Genomic DNA, 18,280 nt, shown 5'->3' with positions numbered 1-18,280 from the left:
GGATAAGATGTCCGCGAATGAGTTTCACTCTTTTTGAAAAAAAAAATATACCAAGCCCTCAACTCCTAATTGTAAATTAAATGAGTTGTTCATAACTCGAGGATAAACTCAGAAGGAGACCAGGTAGGTCAAGTATTAGAAGAAGTACTGTGATGTTTAAGAGGTTCTGATTTCTTCCAACAATGGTTGGAAAATGATGTACGATAATAGTTTATAATTTGCCACCGACTAATTGGGGAAAGAACTTCTAATAAAAGCACCCCAAGGAGGTGTCAGGAACTAAACAGGAATATGAATTAAAAAGGGGATAGGTAAGTATGAACTGAACAGTGTGATATGAGTATGCAGGGATAAATTGGAACCACTAGTAAGACGCACTTAGTACGCGTTGCCTAAGTTAAAGGCCTGCATGGAGAACGCAGTAAGATCATGGGGCTTAAGATACAAAGAAATGACGCGTGTACACAGCGTTGCCCCAAAAATAGTGGAATCCTTAAGGGACGAGGATGGAAAACTTAATGAACAAATGACGTAACTTCCATTCATCCCAAGAAACAAAGGATATAGGTTGTGTCAAAGACACTACTTTAAGAAAACCTGGAATAGTTATTCCCACAATACTAGTACCGCCTAATTGAAATTGGAATGACTACAAGTACATACATAGAAAAGCACGAGTACCCTCTAAAGGGGGGAAGTTAATGAGAAAATGGCAAAAGTAAGGTAAAGGCAATCGATATGGTAATATATTTGAGATGGACGTCTAAACTTCAATAAGATATCCTGCCGAACCAAGTTAGAAAGGTCTGGAAGCCACCAGTAATTGAACGGAAGCCAGAATGCTACATAAGGTAGCGTTGAGAAGGTTGTGACAAGACCCTAAACAACATAACGCTAGAAGGCGACTGCGTATAAAAAAAGGGTGTAAACAAGAAAGGATGTCGAATGAATTAAGAAAAACTGCGAAGGATAATGATAACATGCTAGATCAAAAGCCAAAATATTAGCTATAGAGTTGGTCGCAAATAATGTTGCGATAGATATATAACCAAGGACAAAGGAATAAAAAGTCTTCTGTGGAAGAAAATGAAAAGGACACAAAGTGAATCGAGGATAGGGAAGCGTATATGTCAAATTCCTTTAAAGCTATGCCAGGTAATAATAGACAAGAGTCAAAGCGGCTCCAAGGGTCACTATATGAACAAACTTTGGCGCTACTCAGTAGCCCACCCTAATGAATGGGTGCGTACAAAAAGGGATATGGTCATAGCAGAACTAAAGGTTTACGCCGATACTAGTTGCAAGATAACATAGGAAAGGACGAGGCGAAACCTAAAGACTCGCGAGACAATGCTGAGGTAAACCTTGGGCTAAAGTTAGTACCCGCGCCTCGTGGAAAGGACTACAACGAAACGCGACACGGAGACTTCCCAGGGAGGTCACCCATCCCAATATTACTCTCGCCCCAGCACGCTTAACTTCAAAATTCTGATGGAACTTAATGCGTTAGTGATGGTATGATCACGCGAGATGGGAGAATCTGAACTAGTGACGGAGAAACGATATGAGATTATGTACCCAGAGTATTATAAGATACGTTAAGGAAATTCTAACAAGGACTTAAGCAAAACAAAAAGGATTAGCTACTTGCTAACTGATGACATATTCGAATGCCACAGTTTGTCAACATAGTACCTGTTAATAAGAGGCAAACCACCGAAGGGTTATATGGGCCAGTAGGCGAGGGAATTTCGACACCATTGGGCAACCAACTCTGAGGGCAAGAAAAAGCAAAACAGTTGATGTAACTTACAAATGACAGGAAGCAGTGCCCAAGGTCGAAAATCCCACAATATGACCAGGACTACAAAACTTATTTTGCACTCCAGTGCCAGATGACTCTGGAGGGAATGTTACTTGTGGAATAACGATATTAGTCCCTACTCCTTCGATCAAAGGTTACCTAATCCGCTGAGAAGGTGTAAAATTATAGAGTAAAAAAAGTGGTAGGACCTTACGGAGTCCCCACAGCTATTATCCCAAGCGAAGGAGCCCAAGTTGCAACTAACTACCGAGAGGTGCAAAGAAAAGTTAAGCCAAACTACCGAGATGGAATTAGTACTACGGGTGAAGTAATACATGGCCACGATTGGACCAAAGATCTACCCCGACCTCGAGTGTAGGAAGGGAGGAAAAGCAGGGTAAGACATGAGGACTGGCGAGGTAACACTAGGATGCTTCTTGTACCCTCTCGTATTCTTGTAAAGGTAAAACAAAATGACACAAGATGATGTGTCTAGAGGATTATAAGCGGGGGTAAGGGAAATTGTGAAAAGGTTTAAGTAAAACTGACTGAACTGGCTGGTTACTACAGGATAGCGAGCTTCTATGCCAAAACTCTTTTGGAATTACACCAGATCATGTTAGACAAAGCACAGAACGACTACGAGCGCCGTTATATGGGGGGACTGCAACATTATTCGGTAGCCAACCCTAAGGATTGGGAAAAGAGGGGAAGAAGAACCCAAAAGATTGAATACCAGTTAAAGTTCTGAAAAGAGTCGAGAAAGACTATACGAGGCTAACGGTTCCCAAATTATCCACGTCATTACGCACCTATTTTATACTTGGTAAGAGTAGGGTGCTATATGAGTTGTTGTGATTAGGCTAAGGAATCAGCCCATTTGCTCCAATCAAGAGCACCTATGCTTCTGAAATTAGAGAGAGTTATAGAACATGGAGAATGGTAAGGTTCCGTGAGGTTTCCTCCTCTAATATCCAGATAAAGGGACTTCAATTCTAATTAACGCCTTGAGATCAGTCCAAGAAGAGGTCAGGAGCACAGACAGTTCTTAGTACCACATTCCTCCCTCGAGCTACTAAACAGACTGAGCGCACTATTAGACGCTAGAAGATATTCACAAGCCGGGAGATTAACTTCGAAGGTAGCCGAAATGATTATCCATAACTTATCAAGTTGCCTACAATAATAATTACTACTCCAGTATTCCAATGGACCCGAAGGAATTGGAGGTCAAGTAATGAGTCGTAGAACTCGATTTACCTATGTAAGCTACTAATTTAAAAGTCATATGCACTTGAGCTACTTAAGCATATATCAAACTTACGTAGCACGGATTACATAGGTACAAAAAATAAGACGAAATTACGAGCCCGCGAGGAAGGGAACAATTGACGACACGTGGTAGCCAATGAAGAAGCGACACGTGGCAGCACTTCAAGCAAGAAGGTGACCCACCTGCTTGGGGTCAAGTAGGTGACCCACCTGCTTGGGGGTGGTGGACCCCACTGCCACATGGCAGCCCCTAGTTGGCAACATGATACAGTGTCCAATTGTGGCTCGACACGTGTCACCCTAAGGGGCTGACATGTGTCACCTCCAAGGCATACCATATATACATGTTAAAATGACTCTTAGTCATTCACTTATCCAGAATTTCAGCCAAAAACGTGAACAAAAGGGAGAAAAAACAACCTAAGGCTAAGAGAGAGTGTTATGGCGGCAACAAGGAAAACAAAGGTAAACTTCCGCTTTTGCTCCATAAATTAAGTATATACAGTGTTTCTTAAACATGTGGAGGTGTATATATGTGTCTTAGGATGCCTACGGAATCATGGTTTCAATTTTACACTTGGAACAAACAAGAAAAAGTTGAAGGAAAACTTAGAAAGACAAAAAGAGAGGGTTACGGGTTTGGTCTCCAAAAGGTGAGCCTATGAGTTTTGTTCCGTGAATTAATTATTTGAGGTGTTACAAGGTTATATAATAGTGTTTGAAAACCAAAAATTTCAATTTGGGGCAGCAAGGAAGTCATACAAATAGTCCTCCTAATTTCAGCACGTCTAGAGAAGTTCCGAGGTGCAACTTGACAATTTTGGCCAATTTCGGGTAAGGTAAGATTTCTTATTTTAAGTTGGACTTTATGGCGTTGTTATAAAGGGTGTTACACGCCCTATTGGTGGCTGGAAATATGAAAATGGCTTAGAAATACTTGGCGTTCGGAATAAACTAATTTGTAGTCGTTAGAGTTGAATTGTTATCGAAACAAAGTGTTGTTCTTGTGAGGTGCTGCTGCAGGGGTGTGGCTTGTGGTTGCAGGGACTAAACATGTTATAAATGAGGTGGGGGAGATGCTGGTTTCATCCACACGACCCCCGCTTTGCACGGTTAAAGATTTGACAAAAATGGAAACTAGAAACTTCATTTTGATATCGTATTTTGGATAGGTCGTTTGGAGTATATATTATATATTGTTGGTATGAGTTGCTGTAGGTTATTGTTATTGGTTAGCGGTAGGTCTTAGGAACCTAATTGGAAATTCGGATATGGCACATTATAGGGGAGGTGCTACCCAATTTTCGTTAACGCCTTAACAAACTAAAGGACTAGTCGAGGAAACGACTAAGGAAATAGATTCCATTAACATTAAGGCATAATCCAAGATGCTGGAAAGTTAAGAGTAGTTGATATTCGTATTAATTTCATATTGAATAGGTTCGGAAGACGACGTGTCGAACAGGATAAAGGGTAACTCCCAAAAGGTATGTAAAGCTTTCTCTTGGCATGTTTTGGTATAAGTTCGTACAACTATCTTTCTTTCCTTTTGACAAGTTTTAGCCTTAAGTGAAGTGTGTGTGGAATGTGGGGATAATTCCATTCCCAAAACTCCAAGTATGCCTCATAACCCATATCCACTGCTTAGTATTGGAACTGCTGCAAGAATTGAGTATTGCCTAGTAAGGCTTCTATGTGTTAAACACTAGTATGTGGAAAGCTATCTCTCATTTCCTTTGATACGTATTTGGTACGAAAGTGAGATTATGATACCATAATGATTCACCGAGCCCCATGATGGGCCGGGTATGAAATATGTGTATGCAGATCCCATAAAGGAAAGTACAGACCATATATAGTTTATTCTCTTTCTTCTTCTGGCATGTCTTAGTTGTAGGTTAAACATGATATGAGTTCCGGGGTAACTCCATTCTTAGCATCTCTTATTTACGTCTGAATATCGAACTTTTATAATAATCGAACTATTTCCCTGGAAACTTTTATTTGTTAAAAAGGTAACAAATGTACAGGCTCCAAGTCTTACAGACTATATGTTAACAAATGTTTCTGGTTCCATAAGCGATTTGGCTTTAGTTTAGTACATGTCTAGGAGCCCCGAGATTATAATTGAGACAGCCCATAATGGCATTTAGAGGACACTCGAGATGACTACACCGTTACTCGGGTTCTCAAATAAAAGCTTAACTTTCTTATTCTATCGAGTCTCTGATAACGATTTAAATTGCATATAGTTACTCACTACTCTACTCGTGTATACCGTAACACTTCTTTCCTTGAGTCCTGGGCCAGGATATGTTCTCGTGCATAGTTCACTGCATTATTCACTGAGTCCCTCAATAGAGGGCCAGGATACGTGTATAAATATATGATGATGTGTTGTAATAAGGTGGTGATGGCACTGGGGCCATGATGGTTTTACAGAGATGATTTTACAGAGATGATTCACCGGACCCTCGAAAGGGTCAGCTATATGATATGACTCGAACATGCATGTTTTTGTAATTCATAAAGTACAGGTACAGGCTTCTGAATTAATATCTTATCCCCTGATTCTCTATCTCAGATATATTTCCAGTTGTATTATATTATGTTTTACATACTCAGTACACATATCGTACTGACCTCCTTTCTTTGAGGGCTGCGTTCATGCCCGCAGGTACAGATACAGATTTTGGAAGTTTGTCAGTTAAGGATTCCATGCAGCTCAGTTGGAAGAGGCTCCCTTGTATCGGGGCCTAGTTTTTGATACTGTCCACGGATGTATAGAAATTGTTTTATCCATTCAGGGGTAAGGCGGGGGCCCTGTCCTACCATATGTTGTCATTTATATGTTTAGAGGTCTGCAGACATGTATATGTGGGTTGTATATGTCAGTTTGGTTCAGCTGGGTCTATGTGATATATTGTACATGTTGTTATGTTATGGCAGCCTTGTCGGCTTGCGTGCCCTGTCATGTTGTGATACAAACAAAAAGGGATACAGGTATATGTAAATGTTATCGCCCAGTGGGGCTCTGTGATATGATATATTGTTTTATTTACAGTTCAATGTGACCACAACTGATAGATATGTGTACGGGGGGTCCAGGTCGGACCCCAGTCGCGACGTACGGGGTTGGGTCGTGACAAATTGGAACCTTCTCGATTCTAATTTCTCTTGCTTATGTCCCTTCAGCCGTGACAACGACATCAAATTTACTTTATTGAGATACCAATTAAAATCCAGAGAGACTCAACTCATACTACAAGTGATAGACCACACAAAAAAAGGGAAGAAATTAAATGAATTTCTAGAATGCTTCATAGCTTCCCAATGATTAGATGTGGACGTCAATATATCAATCTTCATAAGTCTATTCTATACTAACTCTTGTACCAGGAGATCAGTAACCTATACTCTGATACTAATTTTTCATGACCCAATCCACCGGACCATGCAAAAACCTACTCTAACACCTAAGTAGGAGAACCTTTAATCCCTTAAAATAGAAATATCATGCAAAGTTTGATAAAAGACAAATAATAGGCTAAAAGACTTATGAAATTACTTTATATTAATTTAAAAACTCCAAGGTTTATTACAAGGAACAATCTAAAACCCCATGGATACTAGTCCAAATATGTACAATAACTTTTAAAGATATACAGTATAATTAAAGTAATGGCACAACTCCAACCATAAGGAAGGAAGAGTAAAAGATGTTGGAGAATCATCTTCATCTAAGAAATATCACTGACCATGCAACCATACTATGCAAAGTGGCATAGCAAGAGTAGTACCAGTACAAACAACACATAATAGTAGGTATCATCGATCAACTCTAACCCACCACATAATATAAAGAAATCAATAAGAAGAAAACATGCTCTTGAGAAAAATACACCGCCAAACATTTATGCACAAACTCTTATCATTCTCATTAACCTCATTAAAGTCGTTCAAGCCTAACTCTCGTCCCTTCTAGTTGGTTCACTACCAATTCTAATACAGGTCAAAGCCTAGCCCTTCTATCATAGAGGAGTTTTTGAACTACAAGCCACCACTGATTCTGTCTAACCAGTCTATACCTTTAACTTTTACACCAACACCTAGACCTAGAATTAGCATCTCACTTGAAAGATAAAAATATTTAAGTGGATTAAGGCTCATATTTTAACTACACTAGCCCGCCATGGTGGGACCTAACCAGCTCTAGCGGTCTTGCCACATCGGGATTCCTTTGCTAGGGCAGTCTATGTGGAGACACAATCTTCGAATTCTCTCCCAATCTCCCTTCTTCACATGTAACAACATGACAACATTAATATCTAACTCTAAGTCACCAATATTACTAGACCACACATCAACTACTATCCACTTGTTTATCCATGGCCTCATACCTATAATACGGACGCATCTAGCCATCATAACATAATCCGAACAGGCATATACAAAAGTACATTACCAATTTACCAGTTGAAGGGCAATATACAGTTTCACAGTGTAAATCTCAAATACAATAGTCAACATGGTAGAAGTTGGACCTTCAGTCCTTTCATATGAATTATTACACATGATGGACATGTTTAATTATAATCGGGTCAGTTTCTCTATCATTACACATATAGTTAAGATCAACTCACAGATGCTAGACAAACAATGGTTCTCTCACGGAACTCATACCCAAATAATTAGTATTTGTTGGAATGTGATATTTGATCCAATATATGTTTCAGAACGTGATATCCGATCAAATATATATGTTGAAACGTGATATCCGATCCAATATATGTGTCAGAATGTGATATTCGATCCAATATATATGTCAAAATATGACACCCGATCCAGTATCACTATCACAAACACAATCACAGTCCACAATAAATAGTTCATATAATTGCACCATTAAATAACAGGTTCATTGCATGCAATTGTTCACAAATAGTCATTTCATTGGTTTCATTCTATATTTTCCTTCATTAATAATATTTCATCAAGCCTTCTTTATTTAAGGCATCACTTTTGGTAGAACAAGTTTAAGAGTATGAATTTCATTGTCTTAGGATTGTAGACCAATCAAAACAATATATCAATCATCCAACCAAAATAATTAAATGCATGGTAAACATCATAACATTACTCAATCACTATTAAGAATCTCTCTACGATATAGACTAAATCATAACCTATAACCACAACTAATCAAATAGGTTCATGGAATGAGGTTTATCAAAACTAAGTCATTTCCATTCACCCTTTATTTCATGATACGCATTATTTAAGTAATTCACAGGAAATAAATAGCATAAACACACATAATTATTGTATAAGCCTATCCCTATATGCATCAATAGCCCATAATCCCCAAGTCTCATGATTTCGTTATGACCCATCTATTATCTACACTTAACCTCACAAGAGTCATTGACCTTCTAAACAATTTCACCAAGGTTAACATTCAAAGATTGAACCTTTATGACCCACAATATACATTCTCACTCTAAACAACAATTGAAAATCATTTAACCATCCATACTCCGTGTTCGAAGGCCTAGGAATGAAGTCTCCCGTTAATCTACATTATATTAAGTGATGAGAACGAATTTATAACTATTCAATTGAAAAAACCCTAGTCTACCTTGGTCCAAGCAGTTGTAGAAGGTTTATAGCATGATCCCTGACTTTTGGAAGGAGAAACAATGGAGATATGCCTAAAATATGTGGGTTTACGCCTTCTTTGAGCTATGAATCTTTTCTTCCCTTCTCTCCAAGCCTAGAACAACAATTTATTTATTTATTTATTTTGGGGGGAGGGGAGGGTTATAGGGTAACCTTACTCTATTTTGGAACCTAAGGGAAGAAGGAGATAATAAAAATACATTTTCTTTTACTTTTGGTCTGTCGGATTCCGCTCTGGTGGCCTAATTCCTCTACGGTGGCATCAGCCCAGACAGTGTCTAGTAAAATGGGCATACTTTTTTACTCTGAACCCCAAATGAGACAAACTCGATGGCTTTGGAAAGAAGACTCATAGACCTTTAATTTGATAGGTCATGAGACACCTAATTATTATTGGTTGAGAGCTATGGTTGTTTGAAGTTGATTCTAATTTAAACTCAAGCTTGAAATTAATTTGGAAAAATGCTTTCAACTTAACTTTGAAATAGGAGCATTGTACGACCCTAATTTACAACTAATGCATTCACATACCAAGGAATTGTTATTAGACTTATGACGAATGAGATTCTTATGTCGTTACCACGTATATTTTTAGTAACGATGGAATAGATCGTTACAAAAATACATAATTTGAAATTTAAACAACCTAAAGTATCTAAACAACATAAACAACCTAACTAAAATTTAAAATTCAAAATTCAAATTCATCTTAAACTAAACAACTTGTTTTGCTAAAAATTACTGTGATAACTATAAGTAAATTTCAACACTCCTTCTTTGCTTTAGTTACTGCAATTAAAAATATGCTCCTCCTCAATTTCTGCTTTGGTAGTTGATGCTGAATTCTTTTCATTCTTTTTTAACTTGCAAAATTTTTTCTTTTTTCTTTTTTCTTTCTTCTTTTTTCTTCTTTTAATTTTGTGCTTCAAAAACACCTTCTATGACATTGTCTTGGTAGAAATTCTTTTGAAAGGGCTTTTATTTGGAGAATTGTATGATTTACAAAGTATTGTTATAAGTATTTTCTTTCCGTCACAACAACGCATATGACACAGTTTATAAAATATGATTTCAATTTCAGAGACAAAATCTAATTGTTTTGTCTGTAAGACCTTTTTTGGCATTCAAACAGAGAATATTGCTTAATATTGATATTTGTTGAAAAATATTTCTATGCTTTGAAAATAAGCATGGGTTAAAAATGATAGTCCTGACGGGTTAAAATGAGTAGCTTTGATGGGTTAAAGAGGTAAACTTTACGGGTTAAAAATAGTATGGTAGTTCTTTGGAAGAATTCACAGATCCCGTAAGATCGATGAAGTTATGATACCACTATTAATATTTTTTAAAAGATGGAGCAGCAAAAGAGGATTGAAAATGGCTGTCAAAGGATTGAATTGACTTTCAATCGCTTTCAATATTTTTATTAAGTATTGAGGGCTTTATATAGGCAACATAAAACACATAATCTGCATAATTTGAAATTTAAACAACCTAAAATATCTTAACAACATAAACAACCTAACTAAAATTCATAATTCAAATTCATCCTAACCTCAACAACTTATTTTGCTAAAAATTATTGTAGTGACTAAAAGCAAACTTCAACACAAACCAAGAGAAGCATGTGTGTCACATTTGTTCCTTTGACACACAAGACATCTATGCACAAATTCAACAATATCATTTCTTATCTCTTTTTAATAGAAATGTGCTAGGACCTTCCTGGTAGTAGAATTAGTGCAGAGTGTCCTCCAAATGGGATAACGTGCTATGTCAATATCTTGGTTCTCAAATTGGCATTATTTTCAATGACTACCTTGTATTTTCTCCTAAGTTTATCATTGGTCCAGGTGTAATGTTTTCAAGGAAACTGTTGCAGGGATGTGATCAATATTTGTAACTCGGAATCAGAAGTCCAACTAGCCTATATTTCATAACATAAAACATAACATAAATTAGTTTGTATGGAACAAACCAATAAGGAAATGAACTCAACCCCTTCAACACTTGACAAGGAATCACCAACTATGTTTACTTTGCCCCTTTTATATTGTTATTCAAGGTCAAATGTTAATAACTTAGTTATCCATCTAATTTAAGAATCACTATATAATTTTTTTCTCCTAAAAATCCTTTAATGCTTTATAATTTGTCTTCAAAATGAAGTGTTGCCGATAAGGCATAGGAAGGAATCGACAAATGAGATCTACCGCAACTCCCAAGATGTTACATCTCTATTCACATACTACCTCAACAACCAATCTTTCATCTATGAACCAAATTATTCCAAGCAATTGAGACAGTCTACTAAGCCAAGAAAACAAGAATGGCAGAAGAGAACTACTAATCCAAGCAAAGCCAGCTACACACAATGGTAAGAAGAGCCATTCAACCACTAACCCAACGGGACATCATGCAACTAAGGCGACCCTCGAAGCCAATTAGATCCTCCAGTATCACCACTCCCAATACTAACAAAGATGGTCTAGCCACCTATCTAACAAGGGTCGGCACCACAACAAAATTGACGGTAAGGGAGACAAAAAGTAACAGCTAACTATATCGGCCACAAACTCATAACACAACCACCAAGGCAAAGGCATAGGGAGTTGTTCCACAACCACTCTCAGCAGAGAAACTTGACCTAGTACTATAAGAAATCAGCTACAACACTGAAACATATACATATAAGTCTAAGTAAGGCTACTACCACATTTATGAGATAAATAATAAGTCAAATAGGCACGTATGGGTGTGAAAACCCCAAAACCATTGAATACAAACAATGAAGGGTAAAACAATGAAATTGCATAATATAACTGATATCTGGATCCTTGGCCTCTAACCGGCCTATAGAAGCATAGAATGGATCATGACCGAACTCGACCTGAACACTTGAAGTACGACTAGTAATAGTCTGAGCACTACCTCTAACTGGAGGTGACATAAACCCATGAGACTAACCTGGCTGAGCAAATAGCACACTGGTCCTACATCGGAGACAATCTCTAGATTGATGGCCAAGCTCTCCACAGATATGGTAAAGCCCAAAACAACTCTAGTGTGGGGAGTGATAGATGTCAAAAATTCTAAATGATTAACTCCTACTAGGGGCACTCCCTGGACCAGTGATCAAACTCTCCGCAATCATAACAACCTTAAGAAGAACAGCCCGTAAGAAGACAGCCACCACAACCTGCTAAACCTAAAGCTAAACCTCTCAAACTTTAGCCCATACTAGAACCACCCTGACGGTGTTGGCTACCCCTAGAAGCATGCAATGCTGCCTGAACAGGCCGGCAAGATTGACCCGACTAGAACCTCTGGTGGACCCAATCATAAGAGTCTATCCCCCTAGATGACTACAAAAGGGTCATGCAACACTCTCTAACAAAGTGGCCTTCCTCTTCACACTCATAGCAACCATCACCAATAACAACCCACTGAAAGGGCCCAAATGAAATAAGATAAGATCCAACACCTAAAGGCCTAATGTGCTCACCTCGAGAAGTCTGACCTGAACTCTGTCCGTTGTGAGCTCCATGACCTGCCTCAAAACCTCCTGGAACCTGAGGTGCTACCATCGTAGGCCTGATGGGTCCAAAAGGATGATGACCCTCACTAAAATAATAGTCACCCCAAAGTGGGATGTTGTCACCACTATGTTCATAGCGAGGCCTCTTATCACTATCTCAATAATCCCAAGGTATGCTTGCTCTATGGCCCTCACATGACTAAAACCTTGGGGAAGGATAGAACTAGCCTCTATCAAGTGATCTGACACCAAACGGAGTGGTAAAGACAGCCCTCTAACAAACTCCCAGCTCATATCCCATCCGTAGGGGATAATGTGGGATAATGCCTGGTCCACTCAAGAAACTCATGACATACACCGATATTGATGATGCACCATCCACCGAAACTCTGATAGAACCCGTTGATACTTAAATTGGGTCCACCGAAAACTTTGTGCTATCTATCTAAGAGAGAGTAGACTTTAAAGGATTGATTTTAGAGATTAATTGAAGCAAGACACACGATAAGGAGTCAATGAACAGAATTTCCTAAGAATGCCCTATAGCCTCCAAAATATAGGATACGGACGTCTCTTCACCGATTCGAAGGAATCTACTATGCATTTCCCTTATACCAATGATGCCAGTCAACTTAGAGCTCTGATACCAACTTGTCATAATCCGATTTCTCAGGTCATTATGGCACGTGCTAACACCTACTTGCAAGTAAGACTAACCCTTAACCCTTAGCCCGAAATTAGATGCAATGAGCTATCAAGCAGAAGATGAACCAATAAAGCGGAGAATAAATAATAATAATGAGAACAACAAAAATAATACACAAGGAAACACCCCAAGACCTGACATCAATCAGTAATCAAACATTTAAATCAAAATAGGAGTAAAAGGCTTTTAAAATACAAATATAAGTACAGACAGTCTTCGAAAGAAAGTAAAGACTAGTCTTAGACCATCATAGATAGAAATCGACAACTTCAAATGCCAGGAGCTCACCAAATCTCCGAATCAAAAGTTGCTCTATACTAGTCCAAATAAATGGTGGTAGCCCGTACTATGATCTATAGGGGGAAGAAGTGTTGTATGAGTACCAAACGAATGGTACTTAGTGGGCATAGGACAACTGAGGTCCACAGATAAAGCAAGTATAGATAACATATAATCAGGTAAACACAAGTAAATAGCTAACAAATGGTAGTACAGGAAATAAGAGCAAAGAGATAGGTTACATATAGAAAAGAATACAGGGTCAAGAAACGCACCCGAAAGCGCAAGCTAACAACCTATTTATGATAAAAAGGCATCGTAGGAGTCAACTAATCAAGATTGGAATACTAACTGTCACCGCTAATCACATATCCACCTAAGGACTAATCTAACTCAACCTAATCAGGAATACCAACAATAAATTTGGACTAAGACATCCTGTAGACCAACTACAATCACAACATAAGACAAGTACTAGGGTAATCATATAATAATCGATCGTACATGCATACCCCCAAAAGGTACAAATAATGACAAACATACCCCCAGCCCCTTTAAAATTGGAGGACCAAACAACAAAGAAGTATGCTAGTGATAGGCGGTTCTAATGAATGTAAGTCTATAGTAAAAACCAGTAACATCATTGGCGGCTCTCAGAGATTATCAATAACAAGTGTATAGACCCACTCCGGCCCTTAGCCTGCCAAGTAGGACCTATGCAGCTCCCTCATCAAGTTCAATCATGCACCAACCAGAGGGAATCATAGGGGATGCAAAAAGTACGTATACATTACTAAGGCCCAAACAAGGTCTTATATAAACATATACCATCCCAATAGTGGTATCAGAGAGTGAGCAACCAAGCCGATGTAGAAAAGAGTGATGCCACACCAGATTATCAAATATGGGCTAAAGGCATCCCAGATGCAGCCAATATAGTAAAAAGGCGACACCGCTACGAATATCAATAAAAACTGAGCGCATCCTCGATGCCTCTAAAACTGTCAGTATAAAAAGGAGCACGTCCTCGATGCCTCATAAGTCTCAAAACTAGTGTCCAAATAATCTAGGTGGTACGACTCCCGTTAATACCAATTTAAAAGTAATAAAAATGTGAGAAAGACTTCTCAAAAATAGTAGTGAAAGCCCATAAATAAATCAGGATCGTGCCACAAAAGATGTGAAAATGCTCAATCAATGTAGGTATGCCATCACCAGCATCTAAACAAGGCACACATAATCTGAAAAAGTAACATCAAGTCATACCATACCATCAAGGAAAAGGACTAGCCTATGATACAATCACTCCTCGAATAAGGCTTTGGGCTCAACAATAGATAATAGATATAATGGAATCACAAACCTTTCGATAAACAAAAAGCAATGTAATCGGGAAATGGCTCAAAATTAGAGAGGGGAGAAAATATCTCTAGGATTGACGCCTTAACCCAAAATATACCATCTCAGCTCCAACAAGCACAACTAAGCAAACCTATGGCTATGATGAGCCACAGAGGTCTCAGGCAGTGGCATAAATGTATACCGTCCGAAACAAGCCCCATCGGACACTATGCCTAGCTATAAGGGAAACAAATCAAACACTAAAGCACCTAAGGCTCAACCTAGCCTGAGTCTATCAATATAAACCTTAAAAGGGATACTAATGCTAAGGCAATACCCAGAAGAGGCCTTATAGCCTAAACTAAGGGTTTCACGGGGCTATTCTAGTCAAAGTCTCAACCGGGAACCAAGAAAATGGAATAAGATGAGGAGAACTCTAATATTGATAAATACCTACCTAAATCAATTGCAATATATACAAAACAATATCTAATAAAGCTCAGTCAAAGTGGGAGACCATTGCCTACCTCAAAGTTGATCACGTGCGCTCTAAATCTACTAATTTAAAGATTTCGACCTCCAAATCACCTCCAATTGCCGCCTTGCTAACAAAATATCCATCACGAGTCAATATGAATGTTTTGACACTAAAATTGCTTTTTTCAGAAATAGACCCAAAATCGAAGCTAAAATAGAATTATGGGACCCACATTAGAAATCCTAAAATTGACTCCGTAAAAAGGTTTATTTGAACTTAACGAAGTTGTATTTCAAAATACAACACAATTTGATGCACGAAACCAAGAAAAATAGCCCATGCAATAATTCACTATTAAAGTTCTAAAGAAAGAGAGAGGGCAGTCCCTTCGGGCATGAAATTACCTCAGTACGACAACTTCTGAAGTCCCCCGAACACTCCACAACATAGCCACGATCCACACAAACAACTCAATTTAGAGCTTTCTAACTGCCAAAATCACAAAAATACTTAATGGAGTCGGGTTGATGCATGACTAGTTTTATTTAAAAGACTAGTCAAAATAATATTCGCAATCGTGGGAGCTGGAGCTTGATAAATGACCATAATGATCACGGTGGTCAAACCTCGCGATATTTATGATCAACTTGGTCAACCTCACTAGAAGCCAGTTGTGATCGCGATGGCTAAGCTGAGTGCTCCTCTGCGATTGCGGAGGCTTCAATCCGATCGCGATGAAGAAAAGCACTGGCACCAACAGCTGCTACAATAGCAAGTTTTGGCCAATTCCAAAATCTCCAATGGGGTGCTCGAAGTTCATTTGGAACCCCATGCGTGCAAAAGAAATATGCTATCCTACCAAATTCAACATTCTGGACTAAATGGTCTACTCGTAATTTCCATCTAAGGTCATCTCAAAAAATAAGGGTCCCACACCCAAGCGCCATTTTAAGCTAAAATTCACAAGGAGACTAGGAATAAGATCGAAAGCCTCGAAAACCACATGAAAGGTCGTTTTGGACCAAAATCGATATTTCAGAGCTAACCACGCTGAAACAATTTCTATCCGAGCACATTTACCAAGAATGATGACCAAAGTAAAAATTAGATTAAAGCTTAAAGTCTAAAACGCCTAATGTCTCAAACTCGCACCGAAAGACTCGAGACTCAAGCCAAACATACTACTAGCATAAAATGACCATTTCGGAGCTGATGGAACCATCAAAATTTCATTCTAAGGTTGTTTTCTCAGAGTTTTGGCCAAAGCCAACTGTTCAAACTCTAAGAGCTCCAAAACAAGGAAACATGAATAAAACACAAACGAACGACCAGGCGATAGAACTGTTAGTCCCAACAAGTAATAAATGACTTGGAATCGCTACAAGAAAGATCTAAATGCTGAAATGATCAAAAATGGAGGAAATGACCTAGAAGGTCATTAAAGTTGTTGGTTTCGAATTTCTATTGTGTTTCCATATTTGAATAGATTGTGTTGATTTGAAGACACATCAAAGAGGGAAAGCTCAAGTAGCGGGTAGATTGATTGTGTGTTTGAGGCAAGTGGACCTCTTAACTCTTTGCTAGTTTATTGAACCTTGTATGCCATGTATGCTTGGAAGTAATAGGGATTGGCGAAGGGTTTCATATATCTCATGCTTTGATAATTGTTGAATGAATTCTAATGATGGTAAAAGTGGGCTAAAAGAAGGAATTTGTTGGTTTTGTGATATAAGATTACCTTGAATGGTTCGAGTGATTGTATCAACTTGTTCATAATGTTGTGTTGAGATTATCTGTATTGGGTTGTGACTGTGAAAGTTTGTTCCTCTCACTTGCATTCCTTTCGTTGAGTATTTGCACATATCTACCTACATTGATGCTCTACCAATGTTGTGATGATGATGATTTGTGAGAATGAGAGAAAAAAGGGACTTGTTACGCGCTGTGGTTAGCTCATATCGAGAGGAGACAGGGATCGTGTCATGCATTGTAGTAGGTGTAGGGACTGATATGTCCTCCATGGGTTCTAGACTGAGTTTCAGTGGGTGTGTATCATTGGGACAGACATGCATCATATATTACTAAAAGTGGGAAGATCCTAACCTCAAAGTAGGATTATTATTTTTCCCCTACAATAAATTAAAACATTTAATATTATATTATATTATATTAATTATCAATTAATGTAAATGTTGACCCATTGAAATTCTCAGCTTTTATGCCTAGGTCCTTTAGGCTTCTTTATAGATGATTTTTACTCCTTTAGCTTCCGGCAGTTGATAAAACTTTTCATATACTTTGACAGACTGTAAAATGCACTATGAAGAATGTATCTTCAAGTCACTTCTATATCAAATTATTTCCATTCTTCTTTTTAAGAATTTTGTTTCTTAATGTGTTCTTCTTCTTCTCTACTATAAAGATATAACATCTTTCCATCCACTATCTTGTAATTACTACCAGTCACATTCCTTAGCTGTTAATTATTACATGTGATTCGAATTTTTTTTCTTCTATACTTGATTGTAGAACAGTAAACTCATCACAAGTCATTGTTGTTCTTCCAAGTTAGTGCTAGTTCGAGCCAACACAATCTTGTCATGTTATATTTAAACTTCGATGGTCAGGTGCTTTTTAAAAAAATACAACCATTTGTTTGGTTGAAATTTTAGGAGCTTTTTGTTGTAGTATGTACAATATGTAATTGAGATTTATTGTTTTGACAGTATATATTTTTATAATAAAATTTATTCATATTAAAAATAGAGATTTTGTATACAAATTTGTTTGTTGTTACCCCTTCTAAATTTGTCTCATGCCTTTGTTAATTTCATTAAAGATTTTACATGCATTTATTAATTTTTCTATCAGGAATTCATCGACATATTCATACCATGAGAGACTATATTATCTCAATTAATTTTACATATTTCTTGTTTGATAGCAAATGTCACGTTTCATTTTTATAATTTTTAATGAATAAAATGTAAATTAATATTGTTTATTTCAAAATTTTCTATTTTATAACTCAATTTTCTAAATATATAGAAACTTTATAATAATAAGGGACAAACGTGCAAAGCACGTTCCCAAAAACTAGTGACTTTATATGACATTGCACTATATCTTTGTATTCTAATATTCATGATTGGTGATGTGGATTACGATTGTCGACTGAGGGAA

The 18,280-nt window shown here is 37.7% G+C and overlaps 1 pseudogene; it reads right to left on the bottom strand.

Moving 5' to 3' along the window:
- Positions 1–1,409: 1,409 nt before the first annotated feature.
- Positions 1,410–1,529, bottom strand: LOC129881219 (5S ribosomal RNA; annotated as a pseudogene).
- Between the last annotated feature and the right edge of the window lie 16,751 nt (positions 1,530–18,280).

This window comes from Solanum dulcamara, chromosome 2, assembly GCF_947179165.1.
Source record: "Solanum dulcamara chromosome 2, daSolDulc1.2, whole genome shotgun sequence".
Classification (NCBI taxonomy): Eukaryota; Viridiplantae; Streptophyta; class Magnoliopsida; order Solanales; family Solanaceae; genus Solanum; species Solanum dulcamara.
The sequence above is the reverse complement of the archived record's forward strand: the minus strand, read 5'-3'. Positions and strand labels throughout refer to the sequence as shown.